Source organism: Micropterus salmoides, unplaced genomic scaffold (genome assembly GCF_014851395.1).
Source record: "Micropterus salmoides isolate LMB-PRFRI ecotype aquatic unplaced genomic scaffold, ASM1485139v1 Ms_hic_scaffold_1, whole genome shotgun sequence".
NCBI lineage: Eukaryota > Metazoa > Chordata > Actinopteri > Centrarchiformes > Centrarchidae > Micropterus > Micropterus salmoides.
In genome coordinates this window covers 2,299,508-2,316,848 of record NW_024040040.1, presented here as the reverse complement: position 1 = coordinate 2,316,848, position 17,341 = coordinate 2,299,508, and the positions used below count along the sequence as shown (strand labels likewise).

At 38.7% G+C, this 17,341-nt stretch overlaps 1 protein-coding gene and 1 pseudogene across 1 annotated transcript in view; one reads left to right on the top strand and one right to left on the bottom strand.

Moving 5' to 3' along the window:
* LOC119887775 overlaps nucleotides 1-17,341 on the top strand; it is an 878,746-nt pseudogene that overhangs the window by 724,204 nt on the left and 137,201 nt on the right.
* The window catches only part of LOC119889520 (NLR family CARD domain-containing protein 3-like), a 237,846-nt gene that overhangs the window by 121,598 nt on the left and 98,907 nt on the right, over nucleotides 1-17,341 (bottom strand).

Below are 17,341 nucleotides of genomic sequence, written 5' to 3'. Positions count from 1 at the left end.
TGCGGATAATAATAAAATACATACACGTTTTAGAAACCTAACTTCCTGTTAACCACTACTTTCTTAAATGTGTGGACACATGATGTACATTTTGTACAACATATTTAAAAGTCATTCAAACTAAAAGATGCTGCAATTGTATCATGTGGTTTGCATTTTGTCAGAGCAGAAATGTCATAAAATGATGAAAAATCCACTTGAAGTGTTCTTGTCATCTGCCCCCACTACGTAGGCCTACACACCGATTGGCTGAAGCCAGGAGAGTCTTCATGAAAGCACTCCACTGATTGATTGGAAATTAGGGAATGTGCTTTTGACCTGCATCTAAACTTACATTTTTTGATAAGTAAATGAAGTAGTATCTGTCAATATTATATTTTGTATTGATATTTTCTATACGGACACCTGGATGTTTTGCAATGGTGAGCCACCATGTGCTGCGCTGGCCACGGATTAAACTAAGCTTCCACTGTGGCGAGCACGCATGCTCACCCAGCGGTGCGCTGCATGTTGTCTGATGCAGCAACATACTGCCGTGGCACGGTGTAAGCCATGGGAAATAATTGGTGTCATAGTGCACCAGTAAAAAAAGGGCTGTAATACCTTTAATTAGTTAACTTTACATGGAAGAGCTGTATTCACACCTTTAAAATGATACTCTGTGAGAGTTAATGTCTGACCGACCAAGAGGAACATAGATTAAAACTATATTATTTATTAGCCACAAAAATAGGAAAATAATCAAATGTAAATAAAAAAAAAACCTGCAGTCTCTCAGGTTGTTGCTAAATTGGCAAAAGAAATACAGAGAAATGCTTTTTTCTAACAAAACAAAGAAGATGGGGACTAAAATGACAAGTATCAGGGTTCGACATAATCAATGGCCCGATGGTCCGGGGCCAGTAAAAATGTAACTCGGGCAAGTTGACAGTTGCTCTGTCAACATTGCATTTCAGCTGCACATTCGTATATTAAAATTTAATTCACTCAAGTTTTTATTACACACTTCTTTTTAAAGCCAATTCGTCAAAATTTTAAAGTAATATCAACTTATCCCAGATGACAGTGTATATTAACATTTCTGAGTGCATTTCTACTGAGACAGCTGTTTGCCAATTGTCAACTGCAGCTGTCAAGGTGACAGGAGCAGCGCTGACGCTAAAAGGAAATCCTCCGCAGACCCGACCATCTCATTTAACAACACTCAGTTCAGCCTTTGCGGTCTAAACAAGACATGCATTGATAAATAATATGTACTTGAAAGATGTGGCCCCTGAAGTGAGACACAATTATTTACTTGCTGGATTACTCAGTAAGGAAATAAATCCATGTCATAACCATTTTAAGTTTCATGACAAGTATTTCAGTAAAAATACGGATTCTCAAGATCAGGAGAGGGTTGACATATAGATTATAAATAAGTTGTGTCAAAGCAATCCTTCTGAATTTAAGGTCCAGCATATTTCTGATCAGGTATCTGACAAATTTGATCTGTTATTATTATTATTAATATCACAACAGTGACATGGAAATTAGGCTAATTTTAACTTCTAATGTGCTTTATGTGTCTCTTTTTCAGGATGACGACTGAATAAAGTCATGAATTATTACTGAGACAAGTTTTTTAATATTTATTTTGGATAAATTCATTGTTATATTAATAATGAAAAACACTTTAAAAAATAAAATAAGATTAATCGACTAATCAAAAATAATCGTTAGGTGCAGCCCTACTGTACACCGGTCCACCAGAGTATTATTTTTAGATATTATATTTAATGTCTATGTCTCAGATTCACATTTTTACCTGCATGATTTCCTTCTTATACATGTTGTATGAAATTAGTTCTTTTGACTGCTTCATAACTTGTTCACTTTTAGTGGCAGCTGGTTTCCAGCAGTTTACAGTGAGAATAAGCAGTAAAGTGTACAGACCTGCTTCAGGCTTGAAAACAGCGTCCAGTAGTTTGCGTTGTCCACAAAGTTCCTCCTCGTTCTCCACTTTAGACATTTTTACTGATTCACAGCAGCTTTTCCTCCAGACTGTTTCCAGCTAGCAAGCTAAGCTAACTGCATTAGCTTCGTAGGACACCGGGAGATAATTCAGATGTTAAACATGTTCAGATAAAGGGAACAGCACAGAGTCTATTCAGACAGCTCTATCTGGACATTTGGACATTTGGGCTCCGTGAAAAATACAGTTTGGTCTCTATGGAAGCTGCTCCGACTGTGAGGCCGAGCTCCGGCTCCGGCTACTTCCTGCTAACAAGCTAACTTCCTTTAGCATTCTTGGCTAACAGGAGATGAGTCTGAGGTGAAACATCCCGAAAGTTTAAACAGAGTCCACTTAAACACGTTGATCCTCACATGCAGGCTCTGCTGCTGAACTCCGGCTGCATCTCACGGTAACGTGAAGGAAAAGTTAGCATGTTAGCCACTGAAAATACATCTGCTTCCGGTACTGCTCCTTTGCAGATTTTCAAAATAATAGTAACCACACTTTTATTTAAAGGCCCATCTCTCGTTGTTAAGAATTAACAATGGTAGAAATACCCAACTCTAAGTATAATAATTACATAATCATACACTTTTATATCTGACGGTATCATCTTACTCTACTGTTCTGTTATACTTCCTGACTTGCTGCTACTAATCTTGCCACAATGTCAATTGCTTAACCAAGGAAGATTAAGATCTGGCAACTGGAAATCAAAGGCAATCAAATCCAGTTGCCCTTGATTTAAACCTTGTTTGGATAACTAAGACCTGGATGCCAGAGAACCTTCACAGACATCCATTTCTTAACTTAATTTTAACTTTATTTGTCCCCGTAGGACAATTGGTTTTGCAGAAAGACATAGATACAATACAATAAAATATGTAAAATAGGCCTACTGAATGTTGCAGAACAACAGTGGAATAATGTAATGAAGTGCTAAATTTGGGACATCAGTTAGCCTACACAATCAACATGACAACAATCTTATACAAATAAAAAAATGCCTAGAATTTGATAGCCGTATGTAGAAACATACCTAACAATGTCCATCATAAACAACAAAATCGTAAATATCGACATAGTTAGCCAAGGTTGGCAACATCATGAAACATTATCACAACTACCACCATCATCATCGTCACCATCAAGAACAAGAACAGCGCCAAACAGAGTGGGGGTTGCATTAATAAAATGCTTTTTAAGGATAAGTATTGGGAAGTGACTTAAAATGTGTCACTGATTCTGCAGTCTCAGATTCCTGAGCTGAGGGGCTCTGAACAGAAAAGCTACTTCTTTTACCTGTAATTTTAGGTTCATGCTCTAGTATAGTTTATTTTATTGCTTATTTTGTATACTTCTAATTGCTTATTTTGTAAGTTACTCTATCTATCAGTACTGATTTCGTTGTCGTTGATCCCCTCAGGGGATCAATAAAGCATTATTTTATCTTGAATCATAAAGTACCTGTTGGTCAGCAGAATGGCCCCTGTGAATGTTATTTCAGGCTGTTTATTCAATTATTGGATTAACTTTACTCATCCATCAACATGTGACCAGCATACTGATGTTTTAGTTGGTCATGGTGGAAATAAATGGTCGTACAGATTCCGGTGCGGTCAGAACAATTTGGATCTTAACTCTCAAAACTGTGCAGATGACACTGAACTTTGGGAGGAGCCACCCAACTCTGCTCCTCATCATCAGACTCAACAACACTGTGTCTGGTGTGGAAACCGTCAGGTTTCTGGGAACCACATTCTCCAAAGACCGAGAGTGGGAGCCCAACATTGATTCCACCGTCAAAAAGGCCTCTTTTCTCTCCATGACTGTCCGGTTTGAATCTGCAACCAAACAGGACAGGAACAGAATACAGCGAACAGTCAAGACTCCAGAGAGAATCACTAGTGTCAACCTGCCCTCCATCCATGACTCAAACATGTCCAGAGTCAGGAGACGGGCAGGAAACATCACTGCAGACCTATAACCCCTTGACACAACCTGTTCCACCTTCTCCTCTCTGGTAGACTCTACAGATTACTGTATGCACAACCATGTCTAGGCTTAACAGAGAATGGTCCGAAAAAGAGAAAATATCTAGTGAGCGGCAGTTGTGTGGACAAAAATGCCTTGTTGATGTCAAAGGTCGGAGGAGAATGGGCAGACTGGTTTGAGGTGACAGAAAGGCAACAGTAACTCAAATAACAACTCATTACAATACCAAGGTCTGCAGAAGACCACACCGGGTGCCACTCCTGTCAGCTAAGAACAGGAAACTGAGGCTACAATTCACACAGACTCACAAAAACTGGAGCTGCGACATTGAGATGGTAGGGTCAGAATTTGGCAGAAACAACATGAAAGCATAAATCCATCCTGCCTTGTATCAACATTTCAGACTTATGATGGCTACTTCCAGCAGGATAATGCACCATGTCACAAAGCTCAAATAATCTCAAACTGGTTTCTTAAATAAATATATTAAAGATGAACATTTTGCCTAAAGTCATGTTCAAAATTATTTCAAACTTATTTCAAAATATCCCTCTCGCACCACCTGTGGGAATTTATATGGAATAAGATAAGTCCTATAGTCCAGACCATTCTCATCTCAGGGCAACACTTTCAGAAAGGGTGACAAAGCATAGTGACGTCTATTTGAGACGCCTCGGATGCATCAGACTGGAAGTTATCACCTGCAGGTGGACCATTTGTGTTAAAGGCATTGACAGCCCCCGAAACCCCTTATCCTTACCATAACCATCACAGAGGCTTGTGCTTAAACCTAAGTCAGTGACTGTGTGCATGTCGACTGGCTAACTGCAGCTGTACACATCAGTCGATGTGCTAGCAGGTTGGGTTGCTGCGACGTAGCAAACTGTGGCGTGTCATACGGGCGCTGAAGGCTGTCTGAGGTACTTCACTGATGATGGTAATCGGAACTGAGAAAATGGCCAATCTCCAACCTGTAGGCAGAGTCATCCCCACCAGAGATGAACCCAAAGAGGGTTGTGTCATCCGCAAACTTCAGGAGCTTGATGGACTGGTGACTGGAGGTGCAGCTGTTGGTATAAAGGGATAAGAGCAGAGCGGAAAGAACGCAGCCTTGAGGGGAACCAGTGCTGATGGTCCTGGAGTCAGAGACATGTTTTCCTAGCTTCACGTACTGCTTCCTGTCCATCAGGAAGTCTATGGTCCACCTGCAGGTGGAGTCAGGCACACTCAGCTGGGAGAGCTTGTCCTGCAGCAGGGCCGGGATGATGGTGTTGAAAGCAGAGCTGAAATCCACAAACAGGATCCTGGCGTAGGTTCCTGGGGACAGGGGCACCGTATTGGATGGATGGACTTCTTAGTTATAATAAGTCTGTTGTTGAGCCGTCTAAGCTGCTCGTCTCATAATTTACATGTAAAACAAGATCTTGATGGTCTGTTTTCCAGGCTGTGCAGAGACTTTGGAAAGGCAGGTGCTCAAAGTGTAAAAGTGGCCCATGGAACAAGGCTTTATATAGGGCTGTGCTCAAAATATGAATACAGCAATATATTGTAATGCATTCTTTGCTGATACATGTATTGATACGGATGGTTCTGTATCGATACAGCAGAAAATGCTGTGATGCAGTTCTGAAATAGAAACACATAAAAGAAAAGACCATTTAAATTTAAAAGTTAAGAATATTTTCTTTGCACCTATTAATAAATCTGTTATTAGAAACTGAAGTGTCTTAAGTTGTCCAAACCTTACGGCCTTTTCTTCTCTGTTATACAGAATATTAAAGAACAGCTGTTTTAGTAAACTTTGTGTTGGACATGGTAAACATGGCCCCTGTATCGTGATACTTCACAGCTCTAGCTTTAAAAAATTGTGGGCTGACATAACTTACTGGAACAGTTGCTGGGAATGTTGCTCCTGCGGTTGCTGATACTGCTGGAGGCGATCTGAGACTTAACAATTGTTATGTGACCATGATAAGATGTAAAGATTGTTTAGTGTTTGGAACTGGCTCACTGTGACTGACCTGCTGCAGCTGCTGCCAATAAGAGGGAGACACTCACAGAGGCTGCTGCACACTGAGAGCTGCAGAGAGAAAATTGTGTGCAGGGTAAGAGTGAGACAAAAAATCTATAGACAGATGTGTGTGTGTGTTTGCTTGTATGTCTACAGTACGCAATATCATGATCATAATTTCATATATTGCATTGTGACTCATATATTTGGATTTTGATTGATTATATGGCTAATAGAAAATCTAAATAAAGAACCTAAAATGTGTAGGTTCATTCTATGGCCCCTCCTAAACATCACCGAGTAGCATTAATCTTTCACTTTAACATTACATACTATTTCCTGAAATCTCTATGAGCCATTTCTTCTTCAGTCTGCACTTTCCTATGTGGCATTTTATCTGTAAGATTGTGGAAAAGGATGGTCCATCACACATTTGACTGGCATATTTTCAAGAAATCCATAAAAAAACTTTTTTTTGATAAACTGTAAATGTTGCACATTCGATATATAATCCCTACAAAACCAAAATCCTTTGTTTACAAATCCATTTCCTTAGATTATTTTTTTAGCACATTATTAATGAGAAAATACCTAATTTGCATATTTAAAGAACTGTATACATAAAAAAATGTAATTCAAAAGAAGCTTCTATTTATGTTGTCAGCTTGTAAAATTATCATAATATGACTAAATTTGTGAAAAAAGCCTATGTGACTGTGTTGTCTCACCTTAACAGCTAAGCCTGAATAGAAAGCTCTTCAGAAAAATCCAGTTCTGGTTTGAACGGACCTCTGCAAACTAACTCAGTTTTCTTAAAGTCTGTTAAAACTGTTCCATTAGGGTCTGAGCTGCTTGTATCTGATGCTGAAAAAGATCAGAGCACTGTACGCCAGAACCAACAGACTCAGTCTGATGAACGGATGAAATATCCTGCGCAATAACCCAATAACTCTGCCTCTATTAAGCCACCTGTTTACTGGCCACCACTTATTATTTATTCATCATTCTCTATTTCAGAGCTGTTAAAACTGTTCATATTGTCAAATAATTCTTATTTCTTTCAGCATCCTTTTGTCTACATGTGTACATGTATGCATGTATGTGTACCTGTATATCAAATCCACCTCTGACTGTACATGATAATAATAATAATAATAATGATTATAACAATATTGCATCGTTAATATTGTTATAATCATTATTATTATTATTTGTTTTTATGTGTTTTAAAGTCTCCAGGAAAAGCACGCCAACATGCATATAGCCAGTTAGTATTATGTTTAATGTCACTTATCAGTTTACTTTATTCCATGCTATCCACTTTCTGTTGTAATGTTGAAATTTCTCACCTGTGAGACAAATAAAGGCTGATCTTATCTTATCTCTAATAATTTACTCCTGCATCCTTGCACTCTGCTCATTGCACTGTTGTCTCAATCTGTCTATATTGTGTTTGTTTACAGTGTGCATATGTGTGTTCTCTATACTGTAGCCTGCGCCTCATTCAATTCCTCCAATCCAACTACACGTGCTTCACTCATTTTATCCACCCGTACGTCTCTATCCACCCTGAGTCTCGACCCCTGGGTTCCTAACCGCTCTGAATACCAAACCCTTAACAACATCCTTCGTCCCTCTCCCCTCGATCCCAACTTCATAAATACTCCTCATTATCCTAATAAACTACCTTTTCATACCTCACATTGACGTACGTGGTCTTTGTTAGTGAACCAGTAGTTTTATGTTGAAATTGTTACCACATGTTGTGTATTTATCATCTTCATCTTGTCCTGATGTTGCAGATGTTTTGCTAACTTGACCTTGAAGAGCTACAGATCCAAAACCCTTGAGGGTTCTTGACCACTTTACCGGGGCACAGCTCAAGAATACAGGGGCACGTGCCCCAGTAAAAAGGGTGTAGTGACGCTGGTTAGAATTTTGTCCAGCTGCAAAACGTCTCCAGGTCATGTGACATTAGCTCTTCTTGGCTGCAGATTTTTGAGTCTGCTGAATGCAGTTGCATTTCACCAGCTGCACCAGGTTGCAACTACCTAACAGCAGCTCATGTTTCACTATCATGTCAGTCAGCCGCAGTCATCTCAGACACACCTAATGTCTTAAAAACAGCAACAGAGCAGAGACACTGCCCTCCAGATTACTATGGGTCACTGCATCATACTGACTGCTGCCAAATACAAGAAGTTCACCAACAAGTCAAACAGTGAGTATTATTGTGGCAGTTGGAATGTACTAGATAGCAGCACTGATGAATACTATAGTAAGAGTATTTCATTAGAGCTGCAAAACACAAGAATTTAACAAGCTGCACAGTTTCATAAAGGTGTAGTCCACATAAGGGCAAAATGCATTCACTGAATGTAAAGAAAGACTGTAATTCACTATATGGCCAAAGTATGTGCACAGCTGACAGTGGAACATATGATTGTGACAGCATGTCCATGTGCTGCTATTACAGCCTCCACTCTTCTGCTTTCAGTCTTTTCAGCAGATGTTAAACCTGCTACAGGGATTTGCTCCTATTCAGACACCAGAACATCAGTAAGGTCCCACACTGATGTTGGTGATCAAGTCTGGATCACAGGTCAGTGTTCACTTTATCAAAATGGTGGTTAAATGGGGTTTAGGTCTGAGCTCTGTACAGGCCATTCATGTTCTTCCACAACAAACTGGGAAAATCACTTCTTTATGGACAACGGCATCCACAAACTTTTGGCCATACAGTCCCCCAAAAGTAATAGAACAGTGAGACAAATTCCTTTGTTTTTGTTGTTCACTGACGACATTTGGGTTTAAGATCAAACAATGAGTATGAGACAAGAGTGTCACGGGTCGGGGCGCTGAGTGCAGACTGAGGTGAGGACCCAAATGCAGACAATGGCGAGGCGAGAGGAGGATGCAGTTCAAACAAAGGATTTATTAATTCAAAAACTAAACTAAAACAGGCTTACATGGAGCTCAGGGCAAAAGTCCAAACAAGGTAATCCAGGAAACACAAGGCGATCCAAAACACAGGGAGACCGGAGCACAAGGCAGAACACTCAACAAGACACAAGACGTGACCAAGACTGGAGAGACAGGCAGGCATACATATACACAGGGACTAACGAGCAACACAGGTGAGCGGGATCAGGGCTAACGAGGCAGGCAGAGAGCATGAAAAACAGAGAGACAGCAGGGGGAAACAGAGAGACAGCAGGGGAAACAGAGAGAACACTAGACAAGCAGACATGGGGCAGAGTGAATAACCAAGAAGACAGAAACACACAAGTTACAAAGAACCAGAACCTAAACGAGAACACAGAACTAGAACACAGAGTACAGAGGAGACCAAACCACAATAATGCAAACAAGGACCAGGAATGAACACCAAAACATGAACTAAGGACATGGAACTAAACACAGACTCCCAAACAAGACACACAGACAGGATCATGACAAAGAGTTCAGAATTTCAGATTTTATTTCCTGGTATTCACATCAAGATGTGTTAAACATCTCCGGACATATCACCGTTTGTATTAGACCACTGCACTCTTAGGTGAGCAAAAGTAATGGAACAAATAATCTTAAAGTAAATGGATTTAATATTTGGTGGCATAACCCTTGCTTGCAATAACTGCCTCAAGCCTGCGACCCATCGACATCACCAAACTGTTGCATTCTTCATTTGTGATGCTATTCCAGGCTTTTACCGAAGCTTCTTTCAGTTCTTGTTTGTTTCGGGGTGTTTCTCCCTTCAGTCTCCTCTTAAGGAGGTGAAATGTATGCTCAACCCAATACCCATACCCAAGTGAAAAAGAAATACACTTAAGTAGCACTTTTTTTATTGTTTATTTTATGTTATTTTGGAACAACTTAAAGTATGTTAAGTGTCATTTTAGAAATACTTAAAGTCAACTTTAAGATATATTTTAATATACTTAGTTGTGTTAAAATTGACCTAGTAATTTAAATATACTTTTTTAAATTTAACTTAAAATAGCCTTTTGTGCTATACTTGTGCAGAACAGTTTAAATATATTTTAAACTTCACATAAATGTGTTCCCTGAACATTTTTATTAGCATTTCAGCATATTACTAATTTATTACTGGTATACTCCAAGAGCCACTATTAATATCTTGGGAAGCTGCTTTATGAAACCATTCAGTATGAGAATAATTCATTATTAATGCATTAAAAATATCTTGCAAAATGCCCTTTTAGCATAATAATAAAAATCAGTAAAAAATGTATTTTACAACAGACACACAGACAACTAAAACTAAACTTTAATTTTGTGTATATTACAAAAATAAATTCCTGTACATTAAAAGGTACAGCAGCATGTATCACATCTTGACCAAAAAATCTTCAAATAAAAATAAAATCAGTAAAATGATGACATAGGGGTCCCTCATACGGTTCGGACTCTGGGTACGGCTCAGATGACCTCACGGCAAGCCATCCCACTTCTGAAACCATATGCTGCCAAAGGCGTGAGCAGTCACCCTGCCCAGATTCAAACACAGTTCTTCAGGGTACCAAACATGCAACTTTGACAGCAAGGCCAAAGAGCCAGGCTCGTTGGTATCGCAGTCCAAGCGCTTACTCAGCTGTAGTGAAGGTACTCCGTCACAAGCATGCAGTACAAATAGTGGAACCAAACTGAAACTGAAAAATGTCACAATCCTTATCCTTGAAGTAGAGTCGGTTATCTTTAAGTAGGACTCATTGCTTTTTCTGTGACTGCAGATATTATGAGATTTGGAAACTGCTTTATCACACAGCATCTGTGGAAGGAAAAGGAAATATTTTGCCTATATCAAAGCAATATTACCTCTAATTAATTAACAACCATTTTTTATTTTGTTTAAAGTTGCTGAAACACAAAATGACATCATGTCTAGCTGTTCTGATAATGTTCTTTAGGTTCAGGTGAAATGGTTTTCCACAAGGGACCCCTCCCAGTTACTGCACAGTTCATCCATTACAACATGATCAAAAACATTACATAAAAACTACTGTGCATTCAGCCGAGGAGCTGGATGTGATAAAATGTTATTAAACAGATACAACAAATAACACAAACATACAGACTTGCTTAACAACTGTTCTGTCAACATGTCATTTCACATTAACACAGCAGACAATTTGTGAAGTACAAAAATAGCATTAAGTAGTATTACTTAATGCATAATAATATTTTAAATAAAATTATTTTTTCACAAGAATATTTGTTTATTTAGTCTGACCCCGTTGACTTGTAGTGAGAACAAAAACAGTGATGGTGTGCAGGAGCCAGACATACCTATGAGCACAGTGAGCTTGTGAGGGTCCAGCTGGTCCTTTGAGTATCATTATAAACACTGCAATTCTATTCTCATAGCAAATCTTTATTATTATTCTTTATTTAATTTTCTTGAGCTAAGGCAGGAAATTCCAACTCTGGGTTTAGCATTAAGTTGGTTGAAGTTGGCAAAGGGTAGGTTCAAGTTTTAAAAGTTGAAAACAGGATCTGTGACCATACAAATGGACATAAAGTTGAGCAGTATTTTACATAACATCACATGCTATTATATCGTGTGGTCAGACATTGCAGTACATAAAAACATTATTTCAAGCGCGTCTTAAAACAATTCTCACATACACGTGTACACTTTAACATTGCTGTTATAACTGAGTTATTGGTCACTGTAATAATCCCCCTACATGGTTGCAGTGAAGAGAAATCTCTAAAAAACAGAGTATCCACTTTTGAATAGTGTAACACAGATGCTTAGCTGGCGATTCATAGTAGCTTCAGCTAAACTTTAGAATGAATTTATACAAAAATGACAACTGTGGTAATTGTGATGTCTTTAGAGACTATATGGGCAGGAATAATGATCACAGTGACCAATAAATTACTGTAAACATGGACATGTGAGTATTAAGGTAGACTATAAAAATGTGAACCTTTAGCACACAGACAGCAACATATTAATTGCATTTATTACTCTGATAAAGACCTCACTGGTCATTTTAACAGTGCAAAAGCAGAATTGAGGGCTCACACATGCTCAGGCCTGCCTTGTTAAAATCTCATGCATCAAATTCCAGCAACAGGTTACTGAGACTGTTGATTGTTCCGGAAATTTTAGTAACATTAAAAACTGCCTTACAGCAAAAAGCAACACGTTACTGTGACGTTAATTGCGTTACTTTTGTAATGCGTTACTTCCAACACTGTTTAAGGCAGACAAAAGTTGCTGTCTTGATTAAGAAGCTGTTAAAATGCTAACCAATGTTAGCTAATTAATATATTAATCCACATGCTAGCATTAGCTAATGTACACCAGACCTACCCACCAAGGAAAATATTGGGCTGGAGGGCACACTTCGCCCCTCCGTACACTCGTGTTTGCTGTTTCCAAACAAGTATAACTACATTATGATTTAAAGTATGCTTATTTCTATATGTTGTTCTTTGTTAAGTAAACAACATGTGCTGCTTCCTTCCTGCCCTTACGAAAGAGGTCTCTGACCTCAACTAGCTATTTACCTGATTAAAAAATTTTTTAAGAAAGAAATTAAAAAAAAGAAATAATATGCTTTTGAAAAATATATTTTAATGTTAAAAAATATATGTTTTAAAAATCATACTTCTGGAAATCAGGCTGAAACATGTGGCAATTACATAAATAATTACAATATTTTGCAGTAGCCTACACAATGAAGCATGTTTGGCATAAATATATTTTTAACCCACTAAAAGTGTAATTGTTTAACAATGTACTTCCACAAAGTACACCTAAATAGTATTTACTAAGAGTTAAATAAGTATTTTTAATAAATAGACAAAAATTTTGTAAAAAATATACTTTTATTTAAGCATATTTATTAAAGGTTTAATTAAGTATATATTTATTACCAATTTATTCAAAGTATACTTTTGAGAAGTATATTAAAGCTCAGGAGAATATATCTTTAATATACTTGTAGTAAGCATGTTAGCATACTATGTGAATTTCAAGTATATTTTCAGTGCCTTTAAGAGCACTTCTTTTTGACCTGGGTACTGGGTTAAGGTCAGGTGCTTGACTTGGTCAGTCTAAAACCTTCCACTTTTTCCCCTGATGAAGTCCTTTGTTTTGTTGGCAGTGTGCTTTGGCTCATTGTCCTGCTGCATGATAAACTTTCTCCCGATTAGTTTCAATGCATTTCTCCGTAAATTGGCAGACAAAATGTATCTGTCCACTTCTGAATTCTGCTGCGACCATCATCAGTTACATCATCAATAAATATTAATGAGCCTGTTCCAGAAGCAGCCATGACATCACCTCCACCATGCTTCACAGATGAGCTTGGATGCTTCAGATCATAAGCAGTTCCTTTCTTTCTCCACACTTTGGCCTTTCCATCACTTTGACAGAGATTAATCTTGGTCTCATCAGTCCTTAAGATTGTGTTTCAGAACTTTTACGGACCATCTCTTTACTTCTTTGCAAATTTCACTTTGGCCTTCCTTCCGATTCTTCCTGCTGATGAGTGGTTTGCATCTTGTGGTGTGGCCTCTGTATTTCTGCTCAGTGGATTGTGATACCTTCACCCTGCACTCTGGAGGTCGTTGGTGATGTCACTTACTAATGTTTTGGGGGTTTTCTTCACTGATCTCACGATATTTCTGTCATCAACTACTGCTGTTTTCCTTGGCCGACCTGTTTGACGTCTGTTGCTCAGTACACCAGCAGTCTCTTTCTTTTTCAGGACATTCCAAATTGTTGTGCTTGCTATGCCCAGTATTTGTCCAATGGCTCTGGTTGATTTACCTTTTTTCTCAGCTTGACAATGGTTTGCTTTTCTCCCATAGACAGCTCTCTGGTCTTCATGTTGGTTTATCCTCTTTAACAGGAAATGCATTCTTTCTAGGTTTGAACCAAGGATGAAAACTTCAGCCAATCAGAACACAAGGCAACACCTGGGCAACAAGAAACATCTGTCAGTCACATGTTCCAATAGTTTTGCTCATTTGAAAAAATGGGTTGATTCAAACAAACGCTGGTATGTTCTGAGTTGTTTAACACATCTAGATGTGAATACCACAAAATGACAGCTGAAATTCTGAACTCTTGTCTCATACTCATCTTTTGATCTTAAACCCAAATGTCTTCAGTGAACAAAAAAAACAAATGAATTTGCCTCACCGTTCCAATACTTTTGGAGGAGACTGCATACTGTATCTTCCAGCTGAATCATGTTAGAGACAACAAACACACTCACAGTAACATTCTGCTTTTATTGGAACAAGAGCCAGAATTCAAAGCAACACATGACAGAAGGTCCAAGTCAACGGCATTTCCACCATTTAATGATCAGAGCTTCCATCTTTAAAGGACTGGAAGTGGAAGAAGTTTACAAGGAAATGAGGAATCTGTTCAATCACTTTGAATCACTTTGTACAAAGTTCATTGATGTATTTATTACAAGAAGCTTCTGTGATCCTGTACAGACTCAACTTATCTGTTCTCTACCAGGAGGAGACTCTCCCTCCTGCACAGAACTCAGAGACACTGAGGAAGCAGGATTCCAGAGCCTAAAACCAGGATAAAGAGGTTCAGTGAATGTGGTGTTGAAGGTGTGGAGGTGGATCAGTGTGTCAGAGGAGACTCTGTAGAAGGACAGAGAGCCAGCAGGACAGTCCACATACACTGCTACTCTACCAGAGGAGGAGGAGGAGGAGGAGGAGGTGATGGAGGTTCCTTTGTTATTGTGCCAAACATGGTAACCATAACCATCAGAGTAGAACAAACTCCAGGACTGATCATTCCTTCCAAACCCACAGTCTTCACCTTGTTCCTTCCTGCTGATTCCTCTGTAACTCACTGCTATATCAATTCCTCCTCTCCACTCAACCTCCCAGTAACAGCGACCAGTCAGACCATCTCTACACAGCAACTGCCTCCAGTAGTCAAACCTGTCTGGATGATCAGGATATGACTGATCCTCCATCACACGTGTTGCCTTCCTGTTGTTGTCAGACAGTTTGATCAGTCTGTTTACTGTGTTTGTGTCGATTGTGAGTTCACAGGAATCTGATGGAGAGAACGAGACACAATCCAGCTGTAATAAGTATCGATTGACACTTCGACGATGACATCAGAACTTTGAATGAGTGATGTCACAGTCTGAAGATGGTTGAATGTTTTCATGAATCAAATGAAAAACACACTTACACTTCCTCAGACCTGGTCTCAACCATTGGACTCCAGCAGGCTCCACCCTGAAAGGAGGAGGGGGGTCAGACCAGCATCAAACATGGACATTACATTCCTCTCATACACATATACACAATATATGCCCCCCCTCTCAAAGAGCTTGTCACTTCTCCTCCTTCCTCAAACAATTGCTTTATAATGGAATGTTTTTTGTTCACACTTTTAGAGCTAATTTAATGTTCATGTTACAACCTGATGGACATGACATTCCTATATATCCTAATATGCATATACATAATAAGTGCATCATTATATGTGTCACTCCTCATCCACCTCACAGTGGTTTGCTCCGCTACCTACCTTTTTCAGACCCTCACAGACTTTATTTCTAAAAAGCCCCTGGCAACAGATCTAGTGAGTTATTCAGACAAAGGTATGGCCAAAAATGTTATCAAGATAAAAGTTTCATATCTTTCGATATCGATAATTATCACGATAAGTATCAAATTGTTATTTCCTTCGAGTTTAAAGGCTGATTTTTGCTCCTGAGTGAAAGTTGAAGAAACCTGATGGTTAATTGTGGTTTAAACTCTTCTTAATGCTCAGAACATGACAAACACTTGAGTGGATCACTTCATAAATGTGAGGTAGAACATTTAAACAATTATGATCAATTCTTTTTCAACAAATATGCATGAGCAAAATTAAATAAAAGCTTTTTTCAGTCCTTTTTCCTCAACAAAATAAACATCTTAATAAAAGAATGAAGTCCAAATTTCTGTAGGATTCAAGTGAATAAAATCAAACATTAATTGAAAATTTATTGAACATTTGTTATATTGTTATTGAAAAAAATTATATTGCGATAATGATTGTTATTGTTTTACTGTCAAGCCCTAATTCAGACCATCGGGGGAAAGTGAGAAAAATACAAAAGTCTGTTATAATATCAGCCAATTTATCCCCCTGCATGCTGATCTGAGTATCTCCCTCTCCTCACGCACCATGTTTCAGAAGTGACTCTGTCTCTGTCGCACACACGTAAAGGCTAAAATCCGCTGACTCCAGCTATGAAGCATTATGGCTGTGGAAAATAAAACACCCTGTGGAGACTCCCTATCGTAAAATAACAAACGCAGTTAAAACGGACACAAACAAAATCTTTTAACTACGTTGCCTGCTTAATCATAGTAGAAGCACAAAATCAAACACTGATTACCAAATCAACAAAATCTAAACATGTCACCAAAGTCAGGCAGACAAAATGTTCTGTTTCTGAAATTTTACTTGTGGGAAATGCAAGTTGACGGAACGAAACGGGGTCACATAGAGTGAAGAAGGCAGTACAAGCACGAAAATGACAAATTAATAAGTCATAACGTGGGGCAGGCTGCATGTTCCGCTGCTGAAATGCTTCTGAGACGCTTCTAGTGGACTTTGACGCTGGGCTATGGGCACATCAAAACCGTGGCACAGCCGTAACCGAGTCAGTGGACTCCCAGAGTGAGAAACACAATTGGGAGCTATTTTAGGTGTGGACATTCTTGTTCTTGTAACAGTGTATGTCTCTGTCCTGCACTTGGTCTGTAACATTTTTGAATGTGATACTTGTTGCTACTCTCACCAGAGAAAAATATTCAGCAGTCCACATGAAGAGAGTGTATGACTACTGTTAATGTTAACTGAAGTACGTAGTTATTTTAACCCAAACCATGATTTTTCCTAACCTTAACCAAGTAGTTTTGTTGGCTAAACCCAACCAAGTAGTTTCTGTGCCTAAACCTAACCAAACTGCAACGTTTCACTACAATAACGTAACCCTCTCAACTCATGCTTCACGCTTGGAAAAGTTTTGTACCCTGCACTATAAGACCTCTCACAGACAAGTTAATGATGTCACTTTTGTGCTATGTGTAGATATGTGTATACTGTCCATATATGTGTGTACTATGGTAGTTTGTGTCTAGAATTCATATTGATGGTGCTCTTTGTTCAGACTGTGAAAGCAAATTTCCTCCACTGAGGGCAATAAAGAATGAATCTGAATCTGACCCAGGGCATTAAAAAGCGACGCCAAAGGGCCTTGACCAAGCGTCAGTAGGTGACGAGTTGGGAATGAGAACTTGTTGTACCAAAAGGCAAT